The 27,204-nt window shown below is 34.5% G+C and overlaps 1 non-coding gene across 1 annotated transcript; it reads right to left on the reverse strand.

The window, feature by feature from the left end:
• Positions 1-24,799: 24,799 nt before the first annotated feature.
• On the reverse strand, positions 24,800-24,871 carry TRNAD-GUC (transfer RNA aspartic acid (anticodon GUC)). The gene has a single exon. It is a non-coding gene; the product is annotated as a tRNA-Asp (tRNA).
• Between the last annotated feature and the right edge of the window lie 2,333 nt (positions 24,872-27,204).

A 27,204-nucleotide genomic window follows, 5' to 3' on the forward strand; every position in this document is an offset into this window, starting at 1 on the left:
TCATCAAATTCGGGTTAATGAGGAGGATATACCTAAAACTGCCTTCCGCACACATGATGGTCACTATGAATTTTTAGTCATGCCCTTTGGCCTCACGAATGCTCCTTCAACATTTCAGGCAGTGATGAATAACATATTTCGACCATACCTCCGAAAATTCATTCTGGTCTTCTTTGATGATATCCTCATATATAGCAAAACTTGGGCTGAGCATCTCCATCATCTGGAGCTTGTCTTGCAACTTCTCTCTGATCATCAACTCTGTGCAAAACTATCTAAATGTGTGTTTGGCCAGGAGGAAGTGGAGTATCTCGGGCATATTGTTGCACACCATGGAGTGCGGGTGGATCCTACAAAAATAGATGCCATGAAAACTTGGCCGCATCCTAAAACTCTTAAGAGCCTTCGGGGTTTTTTGGGGTTGACTGGCTACTACCGCAAGTTTGTCAAAGATTACGGGAAAATTGCAGCACCATTGAAAGCTCTGTTAAAAAAGGATGCCTTCTCCTGGACCCCTGTTGCTGAGACTGCATTTGACAAACTGAAACAGGCTATGTGCAGTACACCTGTTCTCGCAATGCCAGATTTTTCCAAACCCTTCACTATTGAGAGTGATGCTTGCGGCAATGGATTGGGTGCTGTTCTCCTGCAAGATGACCATCCTATTGCGTTCACTAGCAAAGCCCTCTCTGGTAAGAATCTAGCCCTCTCTACTTATGAAAAAGAAATGATGGCTATTTTGCATGCTGTACAGAAGTGGCGGCCATACCTCTTAGGGAGTCATTTTTGCATCAGAACCGATCACCAAAGTCTGAAATACTTCCTGGAACAACGGGTATCCTCTCCTACACAACAGAAATGGGTCAGCAAACTCATGGGGTATGATTATGAGATCACCTACAAGAAGGGTAAGGAGAATATTGTGGCAGATGCTCTTTCTCGCACATTTGATAATCAAGCTTCCCTTTTCGCTATTTCTATGCCCATTCCCAATTGGTTAGCGTCTGTTCAGCAGGGCTATGACAGTGACTCTTCTTTATCTCAAATCATTCACCAGCTAGCCAATAATCCTTCTGCTATACCACATTACTCTTGGGATGGTGCTTCTCTTCGATACAAGGGTCGGCTAGTGCTTCCTCAGAACCCAGCTCTACATCAGGCTATTTTTTATGAACTCCATGCTTCTCCTTCAGCAGGGCACTCAGGCTTCCTCAAAACTTATGAGCGAGCAAGGAGAAACTTCTTTTGGAAAGGGATGAAACAGACGATTCAACAGATGGTGGCTGAATGTGATACTTGCCAATGCCACAAGGGTGAAACGACCCTCCTTCCTGGCTTGCTCGAACCATTGCCCATCCCTACACGGATTTGGACTGATATTTCTATGGATTTCATTGAAGGGCTTCCTAAATCCGGTGGCAAGACAGTGATCTTGGTTGTGGTTGATCGTCTCTCAAAATATAGTCATTTTTGTGCCCTCAGCCACCCCTATACTGCCTCCTCTGTTGCACAAATCTTCATGGACCAGATATTTCGTCTTCATGGACTCCCTTCTTCCATTGTCTCTGATCGTGATGCAACTTTTACCAGTCATTTTTGGACTGAACTGTTTCAGAAAACTGGCACCAAACTGAAGATGAGTTCGGGCTATCACCCACAAACTGATGGTCAAACTGAAATTGTCAATAAATGCTTGGAAACTTATCTTCGTTGCTTCACTTCCGAACAGCAACATCAGTGGGCCAAGTGGCTCCCTTTAGCTGAATGGTGGTACAATACCTCTTACCACACTGCCTCTAAAATGACTCCATATGAAGCAGTCTATGTTCAGGCACCTCCAGTGCTCCTTCCCTACACTCCCAACAGCTCACCAGTCCAGGCAGTTGACATAGTTCTCCGCAGCAGGGATCAGATTCTTCGTACCTTACAGGATAATCTTCACATGGCCCGTAATCGGATGAAACAGCAAGCAGATCAACACCGTTCTGAGCGCTCATTTCAAGTTGGGGATATGGTTTTTCTTCGTCTACAGCCATACAAACAATCCTCCCTAAAGCTGAAAGGGCGTCATAAGCTGGCCCCAAAATTTTATGGGCCTTATAAGGTTCTGCAGAAGATTGGTTCAGTTGCTTATAAACTAGAACTTCCTCCTTCTTCCCGCATTCATCCAGTCTTTCATGTTTCTTGTCTAAAGAAAGTTCTGGGTACCACTGTCAGAGCACAAACTACTCTCCCTGAAATGGATACGGAAGGATCCATTATCTTGGAGCCGGTGGCAATCATTGACCAGCGCACTCGCCAGCTTCGCTCTCGCTCCATCTCTGAGGTCTTGATTCAGTGGCATGGCATGCAACCAGAGGATGCTACCTGGGAACCCCTTCTTCAGATTCAACAACAATTTCCACACCTTAAGCTTTGAGGACAAAGCTTGTTTCTAAGGGAGAGGGGATGTTAGGAACCTGTGTGTTCCTTCTGTTTATTTTGTTAGAGTAGTGTTGTTGGACGCATATGCTTTGTAAGTCGTCCCGTGAGTATATTTTATTATCCCACATGCATAGGTAGTATTACTTTTCTAGATCGTACTCAATATATAAGAATAGGTTGAGGCCCTTGATGGGCACGGACGAATTTATTGTATTGAGCTTGCTCAAAGGAGGTTACCCCCTCGAAGTGGCCTGCGATCAGTAGATTCATTCTGAGTTCTGCTAACACTTTGTATTCTGTTATTTCGAGCATTCGCACGATATTGCTATAAGGAGGTTCTTCACAAAACTCTGCCACACTCCACCTCACCTTAGTTAGCGCATAATAGTTATCCCAAACCTATCAACTCCCTCTCGCCATTCACCAATGGTAGTAGTTATCTAGGCAATTCGTTCGACTACCCGAATGCTTGCATCCCCCCTCCCCATACCATGTGTTCTGCCATGCCCCAACGATGCAATTCGTATACCCACCTGTTGATGCTAACATTAAATGGGCAAAGCTATACTTATTCTGTAGGTGTTCTCTCCCAGTGTGTTTCTCCCCAAAATACACATCCTAGAAATCCCTATCATCTCCACTCTTTCTTTTTCATTATCTTTGAGGAAATGTTGTTTCATTTATTTCAAATATTCCAATTTGGCCTTTAGTTTCTAATGATGGTTTTCGAACCCAAATCCATATCTTCTTTTTCTCTAATTACATTATTTTAGCCTTTCTCTTTTGACACTCTTTCATTGATTGGCTTATTCTTTCCTCTTTATAAAACTCTCAAAGATATATTGGAAGTTTCATATGTGTTTATCTTCTTTCTTATTTTAAAGTTCTATTTATCTCATTGGGTCCGAATGATTGTTAGTCCCTGCCAATATATAGGTAGGGTACTAATGTTTTCATCAAACCCCCTCCTATTAATTAGCATGACAAATGAAAAATACAACTCTAAAGTTCTTATGACTATATTTTTAAAATCAATTTTTGAAACAAAATTTCTTTTTTCTTATTGGTTAAAGACATTTTTTGCTAGGGTTATTTTGATTTTTCAACAAAAAATAAGAAAAAAATATAAGATAAGAATGAATTTATTGCTATGTCATAATTTCAGAATCTAGACACTTCCAGACTCTACCAAAAAGTTAGATTTTCATGTTCTCTTGACATGTAGCAGTAAATTATCAACATTTGCTCCAGCAGTCCAAGAGAGAGTGTTTATGGAAACTAGTGGGGAGGAGAAGGACATTGCATTTGGCACTTACTAGCCAAAATTCCAAAATGCAACAGGAAAAACATTGCATCTTAATAATAATTGTATATTTTGAATATTTTTCAACCACAAATTCCCACCCTTTTATAGGTTTGTTTATGCAAGGAGGTGGCAATCTATCATTGATAAGAATTGTTTGTTAATTTTAAAATAAAATACAATTGTTGTCAACTTCTAGTTAATTAAAAACTCTGATTAATGGTAAATTTCGATTCTAGATAGGTGTTGCCTCCTCTTAAAGACTTGTTTTCTAGTTTAAACAAATGGTGCAGGATAAATGTTAGAAATTTAAGATTTTTAGAATTTTATTACATAAGTTAAATTTAGAAATTAATTTTTTTCAAACTTTTTTTTATTAATATATACTAAACTCTCTCTCTCTCTCTCTCTCTCTCTCTCTCTCTCTCTCTCTCTCTCTCTATATATATATATATATATATATATATATATATATATATATATATATATATATATATATATATATAAAGCAATACAACTCTTAATAGCAATAATATATTTTTAATAAAAAATCAAATTTAATAATTTACAATGATTATTGATTTATATAAAACTAATTTTAAAAATAATTTAAAATATATTACCATTTTTAAAAACTATTTTCAAAACTAAAAATTGTGATAATTAATATTGATTAGACATTATTTTTGTTTTGGAAGATAAAACATTACTTTTTGAAAATATGAACTTGTGACAAATGTGGAATGAATTTTATTTTAAAAAACTTAGCTTATTTTCAAAACAAATTATGAATTGTCTAACTTTTGTCATTACATTTCCTTGTTGGCACAAAATGTCTTAACCATAGAGAAAATCTTCCTCCCCTTTTGACAAGAGGCAAGGACTCTAGCTCCATCAAAGCTCTTGTTGAATTTGAAGATAAATTCAACTTGACATAGACTTAGGCATAATTTTTGGGATAAGACTTCCTTAAAGAAGGTAGTAGGAAGACTAGAGAAAAAAGGTACTTCTAATGTCAATGTTGGACTCTGATAATAGCTCCAAAAATTAACTACAAGATAAAATTTTATGGTGAAAGACTTGACTTGGAGTGTTTTTTTTCATAAGTGGGAAAAAAAGGGCAACAAATGTGATCCATGAATACTAAACAAATTTTTTGATTCCCTTAAGAAGAAGCAACACCAAAAACACATGCAAGGTGCAAGAAGAAGGATAATTATTTGTAAATTTTGAACATTATCCAAAGACAAAAGACATTTCCAAGATTCATTTAGACACTACTTATTAGTGTGGGTTTTAATTTTTCTAGTGGGACATTTAGTTTCCTTTCATCCTAATTTTACTCTACAAATTTAGTAAGTCTTCTCAAGTTAATAAAGTGAGTTTAATTAATCAATAACTAAGTATATTGTTGAGGTGGTCACATCCTTTAAGGGTTAGAGGTATTTTAATCTTGTGTTTGAAAAAACCATTTAGGATCATAATGGACAATGAAGAAAAATTTAGAGAAGGGGTATAAATAATTCTCCTAAGATATTTTTTGTTCATAGCCAATGGATTCAAGCATATTTCAATTCCAAATTGGAATTTAGAAATATGGTTGTGTCTAATTAGAGGTCTTCTGAGAATATCTGATTAATTTATGATAACTTGTGCCTATACATAAGACAATTAAGAGGTAGATAAATTAGCCAAGGGAATGTAGGTGAATTGGATGGCGGAGTTGGTTAAGAGCTGAGGTGGTGTAAGGGTGAACATGCATGGAAGGGATAGTGATCTAAGGTAATGATGTTAATTTCAACCTTCCTTGGTAATGATGGTTAAATATTTCAACTCAGACTGAAGTGAGATAAAATAATATTTAAGATATTATATTTCTATATAATGGATTAAAATATGACACATATTATGTGGTGACAATATTTGTGTGAATGGGGTAAATTATTGTGTGGAGAACATGACAAAAATATTGAAAGAGCATACATCTCCAAACTTGCCTAGGTTCAATGTACAATAGTGAGAGGACCTCATTTCTAGTTTGATAGCTAGGTTTGCACATGGTGTAAGGTGGCATCTAGGCTATTTTTTGTGTCCTATGATTATATGAGGTCCAAGGTTGGGTATTGATATGTAAAGTTGTAGAGTTTATTTCATAAGGGATAATTGGGAATTAAGTTTGTAGATACAGATACACCTATGAGACTAACAACTTGTAAGACTCTTTAAAGTACAATTTGAAGGGATTTTCTCTCCAGTCAATTTATTTGAGAATTCAATTTTGCATGCCACTCAACCAAGCAACCAAAATCAATTGTAATTCCACTTTAATCCTAATTCAGTTGTAATCCTAACTATAAGTAAAAAGTAACCCAATTTATTACAATTTCTAATTGAACTCTAATTATATGAAGGCTAAACCTTACCAAAATGATGCATTGACCATATTTTAATTTAACCATGACCCTACTCTTAATTTGAACCCAAATTGTAATCATAATACTAAACATGAACAAATCTTTGCACTAATTAAGCCATAACACTAACCCTAATTGAACTCAAATGCTAACTATAAACATTGAATGAGTTGTAATCTTAATTAGAATTTCATTGCAACCCTAGTAACACTATTTGGAACCTTCTCAAATCTCATCCCTAATTGACATGTATTCCTAGGTCTTATTGTAGCCCTATTAGAGTTCAATGTGGTAACTATAATTAAAGACTTATTGAATTGTGCTCTTACTCAAGAACCATATTCAAAACAATGACCCTAAACATAATAGCACTCTCTATCTCAAATTTTATTATATTAAAATTCTATTTAAATATATACTAATAAAAACCTAACACACTATAATCTTTACTCAATACTAAACTCTAAGCAAACACTAACTCAAAATCTAGAAGATAACATCAATTATGACACTAATTATAATTCATTAATAAAAATGATATTGAGTTAAATTAATTATTACAAATAAAATTAATTGTAATTATAATTCTAATAATATCTATTAATGAAAATAATATTAAGAAGTTAAATTAGGAGCCTATAACACGATAACAACTTGTGAGCTTCTTAATCAAGTCAATGCATAACAATCATTAATCTCAACAAATAATAATACTAGTTAAAATTTATTAATGAAAATAATGTTAAACTAATTTATTAAATGACTCACATAAAATTTCTCTATGTTTTCAAATAAACTTGTCAGTCTTTGACCTATGTAAAAAGGGAAAAACAAGTTACCATCTACTATTGTTAGTTATGTTTTCAAAAATATTCTACAAAATTTATATAAGATTTTTTTCTAATTAGTGACTTGGTAATTTCAAAAATTAATTTTTGAATCATAGCAAGTTACCATTCTAAAAAAGAAAAGCAAAGAGAAAGCAAAATTTGAAAAAGGAAAAAACAAAGAAAGAAAAGTAATTGTATGCTTAAAAAATAGAATTGTTACCATTTTTATGTTTTCAATCTCACTCTTATATAATCTAGCCCATGCTTTAATTTTATTTTGGGGAGAAACACACTAGGAGAGAAGATCTACGGAATAAGTACAACTTTGCCCATTTAATGTTAGCATCGACAGGCGGGCATACAGACTGCACCATCAGGGCATGGTAGAGCACATGGTATGGGAAGGGGGGATGCGGGCATCCACACAATTGATTGAACTACCTAGATAGCCATTGGCGTTGGCGAATGACAAGAGGGAGTTGATAGGTTTGCGATCCCTGTTGTGCGCTAACCAAGGTGAGGTGGATTGTGGTAGAGTTTATGTCCCCTATACTCTCCCTACATGCCTCTTGTGCTACCCAAGGAAGACGTCTAATGTGTGGAGAGAGGGTCGCCAACCCCAAAGGGGCCCCAACCCCAAGGTCAACCTTAATGATTTGATGTATATGTTTTGGTTAAAAGGGTACGCAACCACCTTTGATAGCACTTGACGTTGCTTAGGCATAGATAATCTATAAACCTTTTATTTATTTATTATTAGTCCCTGCGTAAAAGGTAGAGGAGACTATAGTTTTCACTTGCTTCTCTGATATTAGTTGCTTTTTTGGAAACTAAGAAAGATGGAAAAATCATAGTTAAAACTATAGTATTTTAGAAAATCCCAAATTAAATATAGATTGAAAGTATAAATTCCTTTTTTCCTATTGGCTATTGGAATTTTACAAGGTAGTCTTTTCCATTTTTCATGTAGATTTAACAAAATAAAAGTAAAGGTGTCATTACTAGAAGCTTTCTAAGTGCCATCTTGCATGTAGACTACATAGAAAGAGGAGCAACAAAGAGGAGGAAGAGGATGGGCAGGGTTTGTGTGGGTTGCGGGGGGAGTGAAGTGGATGTGGGGAAGCGTTGATTTTGGAGTCCACCACTTCGGCATGCATTGTTTACTGAATGGCCTTTATAGTGACAATTTTAGTGGTGGTCATCTGCATTTAGTTGCATGAATCAACTAGTAATGCATGTTTATCCCTACTCTATCTCCTGAATATATTTTATTTTTTTGTTTCTTCTTCTGATACACAGAGAATGATATTTTATTTATTTGTTTTGGGTTGAGGTTTGATCAATTGTAGTTGTATATCATTGATCAAATGGAGATCAACTACCCATTTGATTTTAACCTAGAAAATATCAATCTCCCTCTATTTGGTTCCAAACTTTGACAAGTAATTTGATAAAATTTGTATGATGTAATGGCTTGTCAAGGGAGCTCAATATAAATGCATGTAATAGGTTTACAAGTGGTCTACTGAGATGAAAAAGATCCCTTTGTTCAATATCAAAGGATATATTGAATCTTATAATATTTAATGAAGGATTAAATCCATAAACTGAATTTGGCTTAATCCCATTTGTCTTTAGTTTGTCAGTACCAATTTGCAAGAGGATTACTTGTTTTATATTCTATGGTTTCATGCTTGTGATGCTAGACTGAAAATTGGAATCTTCAAACTATAAAGAAGGCCATATATGTCATGGCTTATTTGTAAATTGATTAGGTAGCAGATGATTATGTGAAACAAGTTTACAAATAAATCTTGAATTTTGAGTTTGGGCTTAAAATTGAATTTTTTAATAGGATCTTTGGTAGGGTGAAGTAGATTATTCTTTTTGTGCTATACAAGTAGGGTTTTCTCTCTTCAAAATTTTCTTTATAGAAATTACATCCCTTGCATCATTATAATTAGGTCTCTCGATACAAATGAATAGGTAAAAAACTAATCTTAAATTTGATAGTCCTTGCCAACTTTGCAATCTCAATGAAAGGTTAAATTTTATTTTATTTTATAATCCTTGGAGCAATAACGCAATCCTTTCGAGCCCTATTTTGAAATGACAAATGTGGGTTGTTCACTTTCAAACATGAAGAACTTAAATTTTGGTAGCAGTTATAATTATTTTAGAATTTGTGTTATAGTGGAGAGCTTCTGTGAGAATAAATGACATAACGGTCAGTGAAGGTGGATGAGAGAAATCACTATCATGAGTTTATATATCAAGTGGGGTAGATAGATATAGTTAATTTAGATGTTGCACAAGTCTTACATAACCTTTCCTAATATATTGGAAAATTGAATGTGCTAAGTTGTATCTATAAAAGAGTGTGATATTGGTTCTTTTACAATTAATGCAATGAAATTCAACTCACTATGCTCATTATGAATGTAACCTGCAATTTGCATAGCTTCATCAAAAGACCCATTTTTCTTCTTAGAAGTCTTGAGATCAATTTTTTTTCTTGTCCTAATTCCATTCCAACAAGATTGGAGCAAGGAAGATATCATATCCGATTTGATCTACCATGGTTTTTCCCCCTTTTCAAGTGATAGTGTCTACCAGAAAATTGAGACAGACCTTAAGTTTTTGGTCCTTCGTGATATTAAAGCTCCTGATTTTTGTTTATTTTCACTATTTATTTAAAAAAAAAAAACCACGTGTGGAGGGTCATAAGGTGTAAACATGTCCTGCAAACACACACACACAATTTAGGACATGTGTTATAGGATATTTGGCATCTCCAATATGAAAATTTTGTTTTCAAATTTACATCCAAAGTTTATCCACTCTCTCTTTAGTGATAGATTGTGAGCAAGAATTGATGCTAAATGCCAATGTATATGCATAAATTCTTTGTAGTATACAATTGTTTGGAAGCTCATACAAGTTATTCCATAAGTATACCATGCTAAAGTAATTTGAGTGTTAAGTAATCTGAAAGTCACTTTTTTATTTATTTTATAGTTAAATGCTATCATCAATATTCTAAGAGCATAAAGTGGAATCTCTCATTTCTCTAGATTGATGTGTTCGTGTCTCTTTTGTGGTTCAATATATGATATTTGATAAGTAACTTTTTGTAGAGTATGTTAGAGTAAATAATTAATATTTAATTATTTATTCTATTGCTTAAGCTTACTTAGGTCATGCATTTATTCAATATTTCATATTTAATGCGTGTTGTGGTTAGTTGGTGACAACACGGGAGTTTGTTCCCTTCTTGTTGTCACACTTATCTTCTACCACCTTCCAACTTGTTCTACAAGCTTCCATGAGCTCTTTATATTCGGGCTCTCTCTCATTGTAACAACATTGAACATCATAACAACATCATTTCTTATTGTAAATACATTTCTCATTGTGTTTGCATTCATGGTGTCTCTCATGTCCGTTTAGGGTTTTTGCCCGTGCTCCATGCTCCTCCCCTTCTATGGCTTCTCTTTGACAGGTTCGCATGCAGGTGATCTTGGCGTCTTCAAAGTTGGCTTTCCTCAACTCCAACATGGTATCAGAGCCTTCCTGTTGCAGCTTCGTTGAAGAAATTTTGAAGCTGTGATTTAAAGTCACAAACCCTAGTTTGTTTGTGCAATTTTTCTTCAAATCAGGGGATCAGCAATTTTTTGGAGCACTTTGGGACCAAACGGACATCACCATTGGATCCGGAAGGCCGTTTGCAGTCAGGATTCATATAAAACTTGTCGTTTTTGGAGACAGGGCAATTTTGGCGAATTTTTGAGGCATCCAGGGTCGCTGCCGTACGGATCGTACGGACGCAGAGCGTAAAAAAAATATTTTTAAAAGGTGTTTCCGGGCGCACCGCCGCCGCACCACCGCGGGGCCGCCACCGCGCCACCCGCGCGCCACCCGCAGCGGCCGCAGCAGGCAGCGCCACCCGCGCTCCGCCGCGGCCCGGCCTCCTCCCGGCCGCCGCCCATCCGCCGCCCTCCGCCAGCGGCTCCTCTGCCTCCGCCGCCCCTGCGGCCACCTCTGCCAGTTCACCGCCCACTCTGCGCCACATCTGCAGGGTCAGCTGACACAGCAGGCCGAGTCAGCCACTGCGGGGGTGACACGTGGCATGGGCGCCACGTGGCACCTTGCCACGTGGACCCGCCACGTCACCCCTGCCACGTCAATACTGCCACGTGGCAATGCCACGTGGCACTCTTTTTTGCTGCGACGGCCATCAAATCGTCAAATTTAATCTCATGACTTGCTGACGTCAGCACTGCCTCAGCCCTTGCATGCACCTCTCCCGATTGCTTTTGGACCTACCTTTGGTTTTTTGGCCATAACTCTTGCATACGGAGGTATTTTTCCGATCCAAAAGAAGCGCCGGAAAGCTGGTTCCAAGACAGAGATTTTGGTGTAGGTATTTTTAGGTTTTGATGCATTTTTATTGCCTTTTTTTTCTGTTGAAGTCCGAAGTCCTATTTTTGACTCCGGCATGCATATCTTTTGCGTCCCATGTCTGTTTTTGGAAAACTTTATATTTCTGGAAAGCTGGTTCTATGTACTTTTCAGAACTGTCATCTTTTTTCTTCGCTTTTGGCCTCTTCTCTTTCTATCATAGTTTTGGCATTTTTGCTCTATGGTGGATATTTTGAGTGTTTTAGGCTCGAGGATCATTTTCCTGGCATGGTTTGCTTTCTTTTCGGCTGTACTTTCTCTTGGTTTAGCTCTTTTTCAGTTCTGATCATTGTAGCTATCCTTTTGAAGCACTTTTCTATTTCGCACTGAGATAAACTGTCACTTTTGTCTTTCGGGAGTCATGAACGTTGTTTTGAGTCAGGTGTACTTGCACTATTTCATAAAGCACCATGGGGGGGATTATTGTTTGCTGTTTTAGGCATTCTCCCTTTGTCAAGTGAGTGTCCCTTCCACGACATTAGCCCCATGCAGAGTCAGTTAGACCGTGTCTTTATCAGTGTCTTTACCTCTTTTCCTCTCTCCTCGTTCTTGGTTCGTTTGCAGGAGATTTTGGCTCACCTTCTCAGTTGCCTGTCATCACACCCCGTCTGCATTAAGAGGGGATTATGCTATGTTCTAATGCATCCATGGTTCGATGGTTCGATAGTGTGAACTATGTATTCAGTGGTTGAGCCTACATACAAGGCGATTGCAGTGGCTGGCTACCTATGCATTTCGGTGAGATGGATCATCTACCATATAGACATGCTCAGTTTGTGCCTTCTTCTTCCATGGAGGTTTCTTCAGATCAACAGTTTGATAGATTTGTGGTTCTTCATGCTTCAGTGATGCTGCTTCTTCATGATCATTCCTTGTTCCTGTTTTAGGGGACAATTTCCCTAGTTGGAGACTTCTTCAGCTCTTCACTGGGTTCTTACCTCTTTTTGGGGGAGGATTTTTCCCACATGGTTTTCTCTCTTTCCTCGCTTACAGAGGTTGCATTCTTCTTGCATTGTACTTGGGTACCTAAAATGGCCTCGTTGCCGGGACCCATTATGCATTCATCTTAGCTTTGTGAGCTTAAAGCATTTCCCTAAGTTGCACTTAAGGGGGGGTGTTAGAGTAAATAATTAATATTTAATTATTTATTCTATTGCTTAAGCTTACTTAGGTCATGCATTTATTTAATATTTCATATTTAATGCGTGTTGTGGTTAGTTGGTGACAACACGGGAGTTTGTTCCCTTCTTGTTGTCACACTTATCTTCTACCACCTTCCAGCTTGTTCTACAAGCTTCCATGAGCTCTTTATATTCGGGCTCTCTCTCATTGTAACAACATTGAACATCATAACAACATCATTTCTTATTGTAAATACATTTCTCATTGTGTTTGCATTCATGGTGTCTCTCATGTCCGTTTAGGGTTTTTGCCCGTGCTCCATGCTCCTCCCCTTCTATGGCTTCTCTTTGACAGGTTCACATGCAGGTGATCTTGGCGTCTTCGGAGTTGGCTTTCCTCAACTCCAACAGAGTACATTATCCTTGTAATAGTATTTTTCTATTTTGGCAATCTCTCTGAAAGACAAGGATAACATCCATGATAGAATCGGTAAGACAATTAGAAACTAATAAGCGTGTTAATTGATATCAAAGGACTTCTTTTTATTTACTTAGAATGAGAGACACATTTCCTTGCGCAATTTTTTGAGACCTTTGATTCTACTCAATTGTTTCTACTTTGATTATAGGTTTGGATAACTACAAATTAGTCCTTTTATAAGTCATGCAAATATTGGCATTTTGATTTATACTCTTCAAAATTAGGTGAAGCATCTTTAGTAAAAAGGTGGAGTGAAATGGTCTGCTAATCTAGGTGAAGCCCTATTGTGATTGGTTGGGCCATTTGAGTTACTTCCTTCCCCTGTCAAACTTTGTGGATCTGGTGATATTTAAAGTGACATTCATTTGTTGTATCATTTGGAGAAGTAGGTAATTTGTCCTCTTTTTCTATTTTATAAAGGCAGTGTGTTTGTTTAGCTGCCAATCTTTCTCTCTTTAGAGCCCTCAAATTCTTTGGCCCAATTGCATGCATTCAATAATTTCATCCACAAGTTGGAAAGATTGATGCTTTGATACCAATGAAGTGTCCCTAATTAATTACTATGACAATATTCCAAAGTACAATACGAATCCTATGGAAAATATGCTCTATATATGAGAATTCAAGAGTTTTAACAGAAATAAAAAATTCAATTAGAACTCCAACTACCTTCCTAAATTGATTTTAATTTATTTTATTTTAATCCTTTTAATTTTTAAACTGGTCAAATCAGAAACCTTTTGCATCAAAAGCATCATATTACCACCACTTTGTCAAATTTATTTTCGCTTATTAGTCTTTGCGTACTGAACCTGGTGTCAACCTATCATGGTGAGTCCTATGTGTTATGTGTGAGGTTGGATCAGATGATTTAGTGTCTATCATGCATTCTTGTAGTCTTGGGATTACGATGAGGCAAAACAAAGTTGGGCTTGACTTGGGTTTTGCACAAGTCTATTAACATTAGCAATGGTGAAGGCATAGTTTGGGTTCAGTTTGTGCGACCTAAGGTCGATGCGCATAGTTGTTTTCCAGTGCAACATTGGTGAACATAGTAACCCTTGGTCCCACCAATGTTTTCACTTTCCCATTTTTAATTAATAGTTGTTTTGAAAATTGTGTAAACATTTTATTCTATAGTTTATTCTATAGTCTACAATAATTCTTTTTTCTTTTATTTTTGTAATTTTCTTATTCAATGTTGGAAAAATTCCTGGTGATTTAATTCTTTTTCATTTACAAATTTGAAAATCTGATCTACTTAATCAATTAGAAAGGAGCATTATTTTTTATCTTATAAGTTTATAATGTTTTATGAAATGAGTAGAAGAAATTTCTAGAAAAGGATTAATCCTCAATTAAGAAACTCCTGGAAGAGAACTCCGCAATTCTAAGCTAAATTTTGGTTAAATAAAGGCTTCAAATTCTCTAGGTTTTTCCACAAATTTATAAGAAAAGTCTGAATCATTGTTAATAAGCTTTTCCTTTGATTTTTGTTGTTATAATTGGTAAAGTTATAATTTTCTTTAAACTTACTTGAAAAAATTATGCTCGTCAATTTTAGGATTTTTCTTAAATGTTTTTGTGCTCTAGTTTGAATCTAACAATTATGATGGAATGTTTGGATATATGTGTAATAAATAAGGTGCAACTCTAGATTTCCAAGTGGTGGGCAAATAGAGATTTTTACAAATCTGATGTGTGCTACAGTTTTACAAGCATTATATTTTTGGGGTTAGTGACTTTGAACATAGCCACCATTTTCAAGTAAAAAACTAGTATAGTAATAATCCATTGAACTAAACATTGGCCCTTGTCTATTTCAGATTTCTACAAGAAAATGCCCATTTAAAAAAAAATCTAGGTTGTCCCAACATAGTTGATGAGCACAAAATTTGAGGACTCGAACATTTCAGGACTCAGACACCTTTTACTATCTTTATTCCCCAATTTACAAGCTTCAATACTATCTTTATTTCCCAAATTACAAGCTTCAATTATGTCTTTATTCCCCAATTACAAGCTTCAATCTAGTTGGCATTATATAGGTATAATGGCCAATTTTCATTCCCAAGCTTCCTTGTCACCATTTTGTTATAAATATAAATATTTAAATACATTTATAGTCATTTTCTTGACAAATTTACTCTTCATCGGAAGAAGATTAAATAGAGCAAGCATATCTAAGCAATGTCTAAGCAAGATTATCTATCGAGTGTTTCCCATACCTATCCTCAGCTTTCAAAAGCTACAAGTTTCTCATCAGATAATATGATAAAATTATTAGTTGAAATGTCTAAGAAAGATCATCTATATTTTTACGGTAGGCATCTTGAGCTCCCCACGCACAAAAACATAAACTTTCTTGGGTTTTATTTCTCCTCCTATGAACACCATGAGGACCCTTCTATCAAAATAAGTGAAATAATATAGTTACTATTAAATTAAAATACATTGCAAAAATAACAGGAAGCTTATTATACAAAAATTGCGAGTAAGACTAGGAAAAGGCCAAACTCAAAATCTCTAAAAAGGCAATTTTAAATTACACTGTTCCTTTGATAAGAATATATCCAATACTCAAAGATACAATTAAATTAAAATACCCTGTATAAATATCCAAAAGCTTAGATAGATGGGAAGTGTATTAGATCTTCCAAAAGAAAAAAACTCAATTCTTTTAATGGGTGATTTTGTTTGCATTAAATCTGTGACCAAGGAATCTCTTAAGTAGACAAGAGATTGGATTTCAATTTGCAGATTAAAATTATAATTGCATATCTTTTAGTTGTTGATTATTCTATTATATTTTCTTTAAGAATTTATATTTAATCTTTTTATTTTAAAATTTATACATTATTTCATTTATAAGGAAAGCATGTACATTTCATGCTTGGGTTTGATTTCTCACTTCTAGAATAGAAAAATGCCACCAAGGTGCTATTGAATTTTCTCTTATTGTAGATCTATCATCCATGTAAACTGCAAAATGAAGGAATATTTTGACAACTTGATCATACAATTTTAAAAAATCTCAAATGTATTTTTTTTCACTCAAATATAGGAAAATCAATTTGCAATATGCTATAATAACTCGACTCAAATTTCCTTAATGATTTTTAGTATCATTAAATAAACAATTAAACTTTCAATATTTTCTTCCATCGATTTTACTCCAATATAGATCTTTGTAGATACTAGATTTTTTTTGGATATGAATAAGAGGATTTAACTGTAAAGATGATGCTTATTATATGTACAGAAAACACTTTCCAGCCATACACATACTTAGCAACTTAGTTAGTTGATTGGAAATATTAATTTATTTAATTTTGCACAAAATTTGTTATCTCTTTGTATTATAATTACTAAACTTCCAAAACTTATTTCTGACTCAGGCTTGGCAAAAAAAATTCCACAACTTATTTCTGACTCAAACTTGTCACAAAAACCAAATAAAAAATCACATAGAAAACGGTTCAATTGCAAATATATAAAACAAATGAACACTATATCTAATAATTTCTACTTTTAAATTTTTATAATAAGCAAGGACTATTGCTCTGAACATAGCTCTTGTTTTTTTTTAAACAAGATTGTTAGGTCACTTTATGAGGTACATGACTATCATGTTATTTTCACATGCATGTCATATCATATCAATATATTTTAAGGTGATTGTTTAGATTTTATTCTCAAGAGCTTTTATTATTTTATTGATTTTTTATTTTGAAGATTTTGAGAAATATTCCTTTTGAACATCTTAGTGAACTATATTTGACAGTAAGGTATTTTCTCATCCCCATACAAAATCTAGAGAGCAAAATGCTCAATTCTAGACTTTGTTTTGTTTTCTCATGTATTCTTGTGCAATAACTTCTTAGTTTATTTTCCTTAATTAAAGTACTGTGTCATGAAATGGGGTTATGTTATGGAGTTCTATGTTAATACTAACATTCTACTAAATGCATCAATTGAAAACTCTATTAGAGCCTATTGAAATAATTTAAGGTTAACCATTGAACCTTAAGAACTTGTACACACTAATCACTTGCAACTATAAATCCAACCCTTGTAATGCTTTTGAACAAGATCAACTATGAACTCAACTAGATCATCCCTTGAGTAAAAAGATAATGGCTATTACAATGAATTACATTTATGTCTCATTTATGTCCATCATGATAAGTAAATCCTTCGATCTTAATGTAACTATAATATTAAATCTTCTATGATAAGTCAATCCTTCTATTTTAATAAAACTAAATGCATAACATTAAATATTTCCATACAAATACTTATAATCATATCCCAAATTCCTTTGTCCCTTTTCACAAGACTATATTCACAATAATACACATTTAAATGAACATCCTCCTTTACAACACATTACACAAAACAACAATGGATTTTCCTTTACACTTGAAACTATTTCTTTCCTTCCTACACAACTAGGAAGATGATACAATATTACTCTTACAATGTTGACTATATGCATAATATTCAATCTAAGTTTATACAATCACATTAATAAACAATAAGATGTAAATCCTTCTCACAATACATAAATCCCCAATGGAGACTTTTCCATCTCAACACATTACAAATGACATGGGTAGGATTGACTTCTTCAATTACATGATACTTGAACAAAAAACTTGATTCTTTTACAATGTAAAGGGTAGAACCCTAACTTCTTCATAGATCTCATCCTCACAAACCTGCAAAAGAACAAACCAAGAACCATGGAGGCTCACCTCCCAGCCTAGGCTTCTAAGAAGCCACCCATCAAGTAGGGGAAATAAGACTCAAATGGGTTACACTCAAACATTTCACAATGTATGCAAAACTCAACATCACAATACATTTACAATCCCTCCAAGGTTTAATACAATGATTCACCATTGAAATCATGAAACAATGGGCTAAGGTGGGCTCTCCAAGGAAGAGAATGCCATATCCATATACACATATACATCTACTATTACATAATGCCTCTTCAAGGCTATCAAATGCATCCTCCTCATCACATCAATACATTTATACCTTCCATAATACAAATGCCTCCTCAAGACTATCAAAATACACTTATATCTCCCATAACAAAGAAGACATATGGCTTCAAGGAGCCCATACTCGATGAAAAAACTATCTTCTCTTCAAGATAAGATTTTTTCAACTACATTGTTGAGACCAACTAACCCCTTCACCCAAGGCATCTCTTTCCTCCTAGGATGAGTGAAGCCTTCACACACATAAACATCTCATACCCAAAATCAAGAGAAAATGCAAGAGAATTTCATCACAACATTTACACATAACAACAAACACAACACCACATATATTACATATTTCCATTCACAATATGAACAAGTATTCTGCACAATGAACAAGTGCAATAAGGGTCATGAAATCAGCACCAACATTTGTCCAAGCTAATGACAAATGAAAGTTGTTGAAGAGCTCCCTATTTCCTTAGCTTCCTCCCAAACGCTAATTGTCTCTAAACTTAGAGACTGGGTGAACACACAACTTGTTTGTCCAAGTCTCCCTAAAAAGGCTATCCCACTAGCTATTTTGGCAAAAACATCAAGCTACTACCTCTTATAACCTTGTCCTCCCTCAAGTTTGTTAATTTTGACTTAGTGGAAACATGAGGAAGAACTCATGTGACAAATCAATTTTTGAATTGGTGGAAGAATGCATTGGTGAAGGAGTCCCCTTGGCTAGCTAGGCAATAAAATGGTCAAATTTAGGCCATTAACATGTTATGCTAACATATGTGTGGCTTATTTTCACAAAAAAAGGCATTTTGGGACCACCTATTGACCCTCTAAAATCCTTGTCAAGTTTGAATTCGAAATTCCCTTTGATGGTGAGCCATTTTATCCTTTCTCCAAGTGGAATTTCTTAAATCTTTTGAAAAACAATTAGTGTAAGGTTAAGTGTTGCCATGACCAAAACCCTAGGTGACATGTCATTAACATACAAACAATCTCAAGTGTCAAGTGACACATTTGAAACACATTACACATCACCATGACATGTTCCTAATGTATCTATGAAATTAGATTTTCTACACTCATGCAAACTTACGTTGATGAAATAAGCACATCACAATGAGACTTTTGAATCTTCCAAACATTTTCCTTAGCTAAACTATGTCCACATAAGTTTGTACCTTGTTTCTCCGATCAAATTCCATGGTTCAATTGCTTGCACACTAAACTCAAGCATCAGTAGTCCAACGAAAATCATATAAAAATACATGTGTATAGATGCATGACAATTTTAACATTTCTAAAATCAACATATTCAAATTTTCATCATTAACCTTTCTTTTTCTAATCATTTTCATATAAAAATCATTCCAAACATTAAGATATCAAAATCTGCATATCGGCATTAATATCAAATCAAAAGATCAACTAGCATTTTGAACCACATCCTAATTCATTTCCTATCATAATGATGAAATGTTAAATCTATACTATTAAATCAACCAACATGAAGATTAGTTCCCAATACATATTTTAGGTCAAAGTTATTAGAATGTATTAGAATGTAAACATCTCAACTAGTATCCTTTGATTCAGTTAAATATAGTTTGGTTGCTAACAATATCCTATTATTACTATGAGATAATACGTTATAAAGTGTATCAATTATTTTAGATAACAGGATGTTTGCATAGCCATGTCACATAGTTTAAAAATCCAACATAGAATAATTTGATTATACTTTATTGGTCCATAAAATCTTTCCTTATAATTACTAAGATATCCACCTAATTTACTTATTACATTATATCATATTGAGTTCTGTCGTGTAGACCTTTATCCGAATTTGATAACAATCTTCATCTTAGGACTATTAATATTATTCATAAGAGTGGGTGTTGATTCATCTTATCATGAACCCATCGATGTAGTTTCTAAGTTACATGACATCTCGAGCCTTTATTCCACAGGTCTTAGCTTATCAACCTAGTGTAATTTTGAATAAGGTACTTAGTATGACAATAACTAAAATATATACATCAGTCTAACTGAGATCTTAGGTTCATTATAGATAAGGAAAATGTCAACCATGACATACTTAGATCCCAAACCTTCTTACCATCGTTTTGTCATAAGGCGTATGGTAACAATATGTAATTCACATTCTAATACTTTAAAGACAGAAACATGGCATTTCTTCCCTTACGCTTCCTAGCTCTGGCCATATTTGTGTTATTAAGATTTATAATAGGGTACCAGGGAAGGGGTCTTACATAAAATCAATGTACTTGATCCCTCCTGATAAAACTATTTGTTTGCCAATAAGATGGAAGTGTTTAGGGTCCTAGTAGGCTCAGTAAGAAATATTCACTTCATACTACTTGAGTGTTTTGAGACAATGGAATTCATATAAGAGCTGAACCATGCTAAGTGGGAGAACCTCTTGGGTCAGCTCTTCCCCAATATTTAACATCTAAGCTTTTTGAACTACACATCTTGAAAGAGAAACTACTAAACCCTTAGTTTCTTGGAATTAACCCTAAATCATATAGACAATTAAGGGTACATGAAAATATAAATGGAGCATTCTTAATCTTCCTTGTACTTAGGAGCTAAAAGTGGAAACGAGTTTAAAGCACCCACTCTTTCTACGAAAAATTATAAGCATCATTGCAAGTGAGAAAAAATCTGGCACATGTAGAGACAAATGCATCATTTAATGATTTGCAATATGTTTACTACACTCACAACTCCTAGAAATATCTGACATTACCTTTAAAATAGGACACAATGCACCAAAGAGGAAAAAAGTCAAACATGATTCTTTTTCAGATTCACGGAAACACAGTAAAATTTTCTCAAAAATTTTGTTTTCTTTTATCACAAAATATGCAGATCATGAAGATCAAATGTTGAAAATTTCAAAAAAAATCATTATGTTTTCATTTTTTCAAAATTTAATCAATAGTTTAATTTATAGAAAGGATAGCCATGTCCTTTAAAAAAAAGTCTGGTCAACCAATTCTTTCCCTTATGTAATACAATTGAAAGCTTCTTGAATAATTAGCAACATCAAATTTGCCTGAAGTTCTTTGAAAGAAACGACCTGGGGAAAACTTCAAAATATTCAGTTAAAGATTCCGACAGCTAAATTCTTCAAAACAATCAGCAACTGATCTCCAACCTGACAAAATTGCTGAAAATCGAGCATATTAGTACATACAAGTTATTAGCGAGATCTTCAACATTTGACATTCTCACGATACGAGGTCTGCTGAAATAAATCAAAGAAATTGAAAAGAATTATTTCAGTGCAAAATAGGAATTTTAGTGTTATCTGGTTGATTGTGATGTCATGCTGTATAAAACTTGTTTCTTACGATAAAAGGTATTAAATTCTTAAAATTAACTTAATATTTCCAAGCTTACTGTGTGATGTTTAAAAGTAGAAGTCTACCACAAATAAACAGTCCATACATTAGAAAACATAAGTCTCTTGTATAAGCGGGACTAATAATTTGAAGTGAAACTAGAAACATTGATCTCCATATCTGTTTGTATGTCTAAATAAAATGTAAATTATAACCATCAAACTTTTGAAAGGGGCTCAGAACTTTAACACTCCTTCTGTGTCTATTTTCCTCATTGTCCTATCTTTCATGAATTGTTTGTGATTCTGGGTATTGACTATCTATTTGCTTTTGAAAGTGTCTAATTTCATCACACCTTGAAAGTAAATCTCTATTTTAGTTTCCAAGCGTCTAATTTTATCAGATCTTGAAAGTAACGCTGCTTAATAAACTCAAACGTATCTCTTCACACTCCATTTGTCAATACGTCTGGCACCATCGTTTCAGTTGCACAATACTCCCATCATTTCAGCGTCCTTACAGTACAACTTTGATTCTCACACTCAAGCAATCCCACTGTGTGTTGTGTTTAGGCAATCCCACTGTCATCCAAAATAATCGTCTCATCCATTTTTGTTTGTTTTTTAATGTAGTTTTCTATTGAGAAACTTCTAGTAGTTTATGATCATTTTTCAATGAGAAATTGTGATGAAGTATACATCCTTGAAATTCTCTAAACCATCTTAGTTTGGTTGAGAAACTTCTACTAGTTTCTGAACATTTTTCAAGAAGAAAACTGTGATAAAGTATACATCCTTGCAATTTTTAAAACCATCTTAATATTAGTTTGGATGGTTTTTTTTAAGCTTAGTAAAACTTTGTTTTTTGAATCTGGATGAAGGGTCCTATCCTAATATTATGATAAATAACAGAAAAAGAGAACAACATAAATTTGGAGAACAAAATATGAGCTTCTTATTATCATTGCAAATGCACGGAATTACAAAACTACAATATACAACTCCATATGGATGTCTTCCTTAAAACAATCTACAAGACAAAGCATCAACTATCACTTAGAATTGCCCTAAACAACATATGAGCATTTCTTATATATGCACATTTTACTGTCCGAGAAGGTTCTAGACACTAAGCCCTAACCCTTGAGGCCAACCAACCTCATATTATATCATTTCATTATACTTATATTATATAAGATCGACTCAAGACAACTTACAAATAACATTTTAGGATGGGTCCACTTTTGACAACCATAACTAGCAAATTGTTGACCCGATAGGCTATTATAACCACACTCTGGAGTCCTTGACTAACAATCAATAGTGGGTGACCACACAAGAGTCTATTAGTTAAGGTTTCACCTCATTTAAGAGCCATTTAGGCCTTTACTGTTGGACCTAAAGTTTGGATAGCCAAAATTCATACCGAAAATTTGCACTAATTGCATCAATACATATGATATAACAAGAAAACTCATTTGCCAGGCTAATATGTCAAAGATGAACCTCCACAAATGAGATTAGAACAATCTAAGCATATAATACCAATTTATTGAAATTAGCAATCTCCCTCAAAGAGAAACTTTGTATAGGAAAAACCCTTATTAAAAACACAAAAGCAAGAAAACTAGAGATATAAATATTTTTGGGTGATGAAAGCTTGCCCTTACACCTAGGATGCTCCCACTAGCAAATCGTTGACCCGATGGGCTATTATAACCACACTCTGGAGTCCTTGACTAACAATCAATAGTGGGTGACCACACAAGCATCTATTAGTTAAGGTTTCACCTCATTTAAGAGCCATTTAGGCCTTTATTATTGGACTTGAAGTTTGGATAGCCAAAATTCATACAAAATTTTTTCACTAATTGCATCAATACATATGATATAACAAGAAAACTCATTTGCCAGGCTGATATGTCAAAGATGAACCTCCACAAATGAGATTAGAACAATCTAAGCACATAATGCCAGTTTATTGAAATTAGCAATCTCCCTCAAAGAGAAACTTTGTATAGGAATAACCCTTATTAAAAACACAAAAGCAAGAAAAGTAGAAATATAAATATTTTTGCGTGATGCAAGCTTGCCCTTACACCCAAGATGCCCCCACATCGAATCTCTTAATTGTGCCTCTTGATTTCTCTTTAGTGTTTGGTGGTACTTTTTTGATATGCTTAAGTTACTAGTTTCTTGCCAAACCTAAGTAAACTTGGGTGAAGTTTGCTTCCAAAAAGTTACATTCCATATATTTGACTAGAATTTATAATTTATAGTTTATTTGTTAGCACTAAAAGCTTAGTTGTCTCCCCAGTTATAAGTTTTAGCATACAAAAGATTTGTGTTGAAAAATCCATCTCATTTTTGCTATTGTAAATGGAAATTTTTTTTTTTGTTCTATATACAACTCATTATTTTTCTTTCATTGCACCAATGAATCTCAAGGTTGTTTTTTGCATGTTCTAATCTAGTAGTTCTCTTATGTCTATACATTTACAAGTCTTAGTTTGTTATCAAATAAATTTTAGGGGAAGATTTCTTTAGAAGAAGTAGGTTTCATTTAAAGTTTTTAATTTTTTTTTCTTTTGGCCAATCATGTTTGAACTCATATAATCAATTGTAGGATAATTTATGCTTTATCTCTAATAAGATATTAAATATTGTCTTGACACCACAATTTTTTTTCCACTACAAAAGAACAAGTATTGATATACATCGAAGAACAAGTAAATGTAAAGCCAACATCAATGATAATGATATAAATCATCCATGTTAAATACTAAGATTTTTTCAAAAGAAATAATAAAAGACTTTGAAAAAAGATCTTCTAAAATGTTAGAATATATTTCATATTAGTCTATTAAGAACCTCTTAGAATCATGTGTGTAAATACTAAATTAATCTATGTTTGGTCAAGATTAGAATATCACCTTTATGAAGTCCAAAAAGATTTTTCAATGTACTCTACAACATACTAAAAGGTGACATTTGTAAGAGGACAAAGATACCTCCTCCCTAAAATGTAAATTTTTTGTTGACTGAAATTATAAATATACTACACTAAAACTGAATTTATAATACTACCATAAATCTTCTGACCAATATTTATTATTTTGTAAATCGATTGCAATATTATTATTTTGTAAATCGATTGCAATATTATTATTTTGTAAGTTGATTGCAACATTATTATATTGCAATAAAACATAAGTCTTTAGAACAATTTTTCTTTTTGAATTCTTGTCTTCAGAACAATTGTTTTTTTCGAATTCTTGCCTTTGATGAGTTTTGAGCGATCTCTCATCAAAATAAAATGAAACTTTGACCATTGCCTTTTTGTTTAGCCGGATGATGTATTTTTCGCCATAAAACAAGTGATGCATACAAAATTTCGCCGTTGCCGGGGATCGAACCCGGGTCACCCGGGTGACAGGCGAGAATACTCACCACTATACTACAACGACTTAAGCGATTTTTGTGTTGAGTATAACAGTCGTGACGTATATTTCTGAGCGCCTGAATGGGAAATAAACATTATATATACTTTGTATCATTCTTCCTGTCAATTTGTTCATTTCTCTTCTGTAGTTTTGCGAGGCATATATATTGCAAAATGAAAGTCAGTGTGTCCGTAAACCATTCTTGGTAAGGATTTGTTAATAATTTACAATTTCACGCAAGGATGGTTATCGTTTTAGTTTTGATTCTTTGTAAATTGTTTTTTTTCAAGTAGCGATTTGCTTTGCCCATTTGTAGAAATCAAATCGCTACTTGAAAAAAAACAATTTACAAAGAATCAAAACTAAAACGATAACCATCCTTGCGTGAAATTGTAAATTATTAACAAATCCTTACCAAGAATGGTTTACGGACACAATGACTTAGGTAAAGGCTACGTTTCTTGCATGTTTAAAACTGCCGAGCAAGCCCAAGCAGTGCTTCAGTATGGGACATGGGTTATCTGTGGCCAAGTCTGCTATCTTCAAGCCTGGACATTTGATTTTCATCTAGAGGGCCCCTCCCGTGCACACTATTCTATGTGGCTTGAATTTCCATATCTTAATTTGGCCTTTCGACCTTTTCTTAAAAACATTGCTTCTCAACTTAGTAGAGTCATGTGGTGTGCGCAGCCAACTAATAAATTTTCCAGCTTGTGTGTCCACCCACGAGTGTGTGTAGAAATGGATCTGAACACTCTTTTGCCTGAAAATATTAGATTGTTTGGTCCAGGATTTGAACTGGAGCAGCCAATAGTATATTTGAACAAGCCCAATGCATGCTTTTATTGTCATCAAGAAGGTCATCTTAGTAGAAATTGCCCTGTTAGGAAGCCTAGGGTTACCAGAACCCAGTCTATTGTAACTCCTGGCCAAATCGGTGTGAAGCATACTTCATCTGCCTTGTTTAATGCTAAACCTGTTGTAGACTCATCACTCCCTACATCACCTTGTACTAAGTCATTGTCCCCTACTTCCATGCCTCAACCATTTCCTATTGTATCCACCGAGAGTCATGGGACTTACAAAGATGCCATTATGTCTGAGAAATGGATGACTGTGAGGAAGAGAAATGAACTATCATCTTCTGCTACAAATAGTCATCTCACCTCTACAGATCCTTCTCCACCTAATTCTCCAAGCATTCAAAAGTCTTCTAAAAGAACTTCTCCTTCTCCTCCTCCTAGTTCTCGCCAAAGATCAAGGTCTCTTTCTCATGTTATGGAAGGCTGCCAAAATCAGGAGCTCTCAGTTTCTCTATCAAATCGATTTGGGGTTTTGCCACAAGATGATGATAACATTTACCCAAGTTCATCATGAACTAAAAAATGTTGTCTTGGAATGTGAGAGGGCTCTCCCTCCCTCAACGAAATAATGGTGTAAAAAAGACTTTATTGAAATGGAAACCAGATGTCCTTTTCCTTCAAGAAGTCAAATTAAGCAATGAGCGCCTCAAATTCACCTTATTCAATACTTGGAAGGAAGCTACTTTCTTTTATTCCACACATAGAGATGGTAGTGGTGGAGCGGTTATTGGTTTGGCTCCTTGGATTGCTAAATTTGTCATTGACAATGGTGAAGACCCTTCTCACTGTTGTGTTTGGGTGTGTACTGTTATCAATGGACAACCCATAGGGTTTTGTTCAATCTATGCTCCTAATGATCCCAAAAATAGAACATCTCTTTGGGATTAGATTGCGAACAATCTTCCTAATGCTAATTGGGTGTTGGGGAGGGGATTTTAATATGGTTGAGCATCATGTTGATCGCAGTTGGTATAATTATTACAAACTTGGCAAAGAAGAATTTGATAAATGGATATATTGTCGTAATTTTTTGGGAGTGGTGGATCCTATCCACAACCAATTTTCCACCAATGTTGAGAATTGGTTTACTTGGTCAAATTGTAGATTCGGTACTAATAGGAAGATGAGTAGGTTGGACAGATTTTATGTTTCACACAATATTCAATTAGAGAACCTCTCTACAGGGTCTGTGGTGCTTGTGGATTACTCTACTACCCTTCTGATCATTTTCCTATCATCTGCTCTCTTTCTACTAATCAAAAGCCAAGATCGTCATCTCAACTACCTTACAAACTGAATACTTCTCATCTAAAGAACCCTAATTGTGTTGTTGCATTAATAGGAATATGAGATTCCCTACCAAAACTCAAAGAGGGGGATTCTTGGATTAATTGGTGGTGCTTTGCTTTGAATCAATGTGTGAGCTTTCTACAATCCTTTGGTTGAAGAATGGCTTGGACACAAAAATGCAGAGAGAAATCTCTCCATGGGAAG

This window comes from Cupressus sempervirens, chromosome 3 (genome assembly GCF_028749045.1).
Source record: "Cupressus sempervirens isolate cs-2001-9-10 chromosome 3, ASM2874904v1, whole genome shotgun sequence".
NCBI lineage: Eukaryota > Viridiplantae > Streptophyta > Pinopsida > Cupressales > Cupressaceae > Cupressus > Cupressus sempervirens.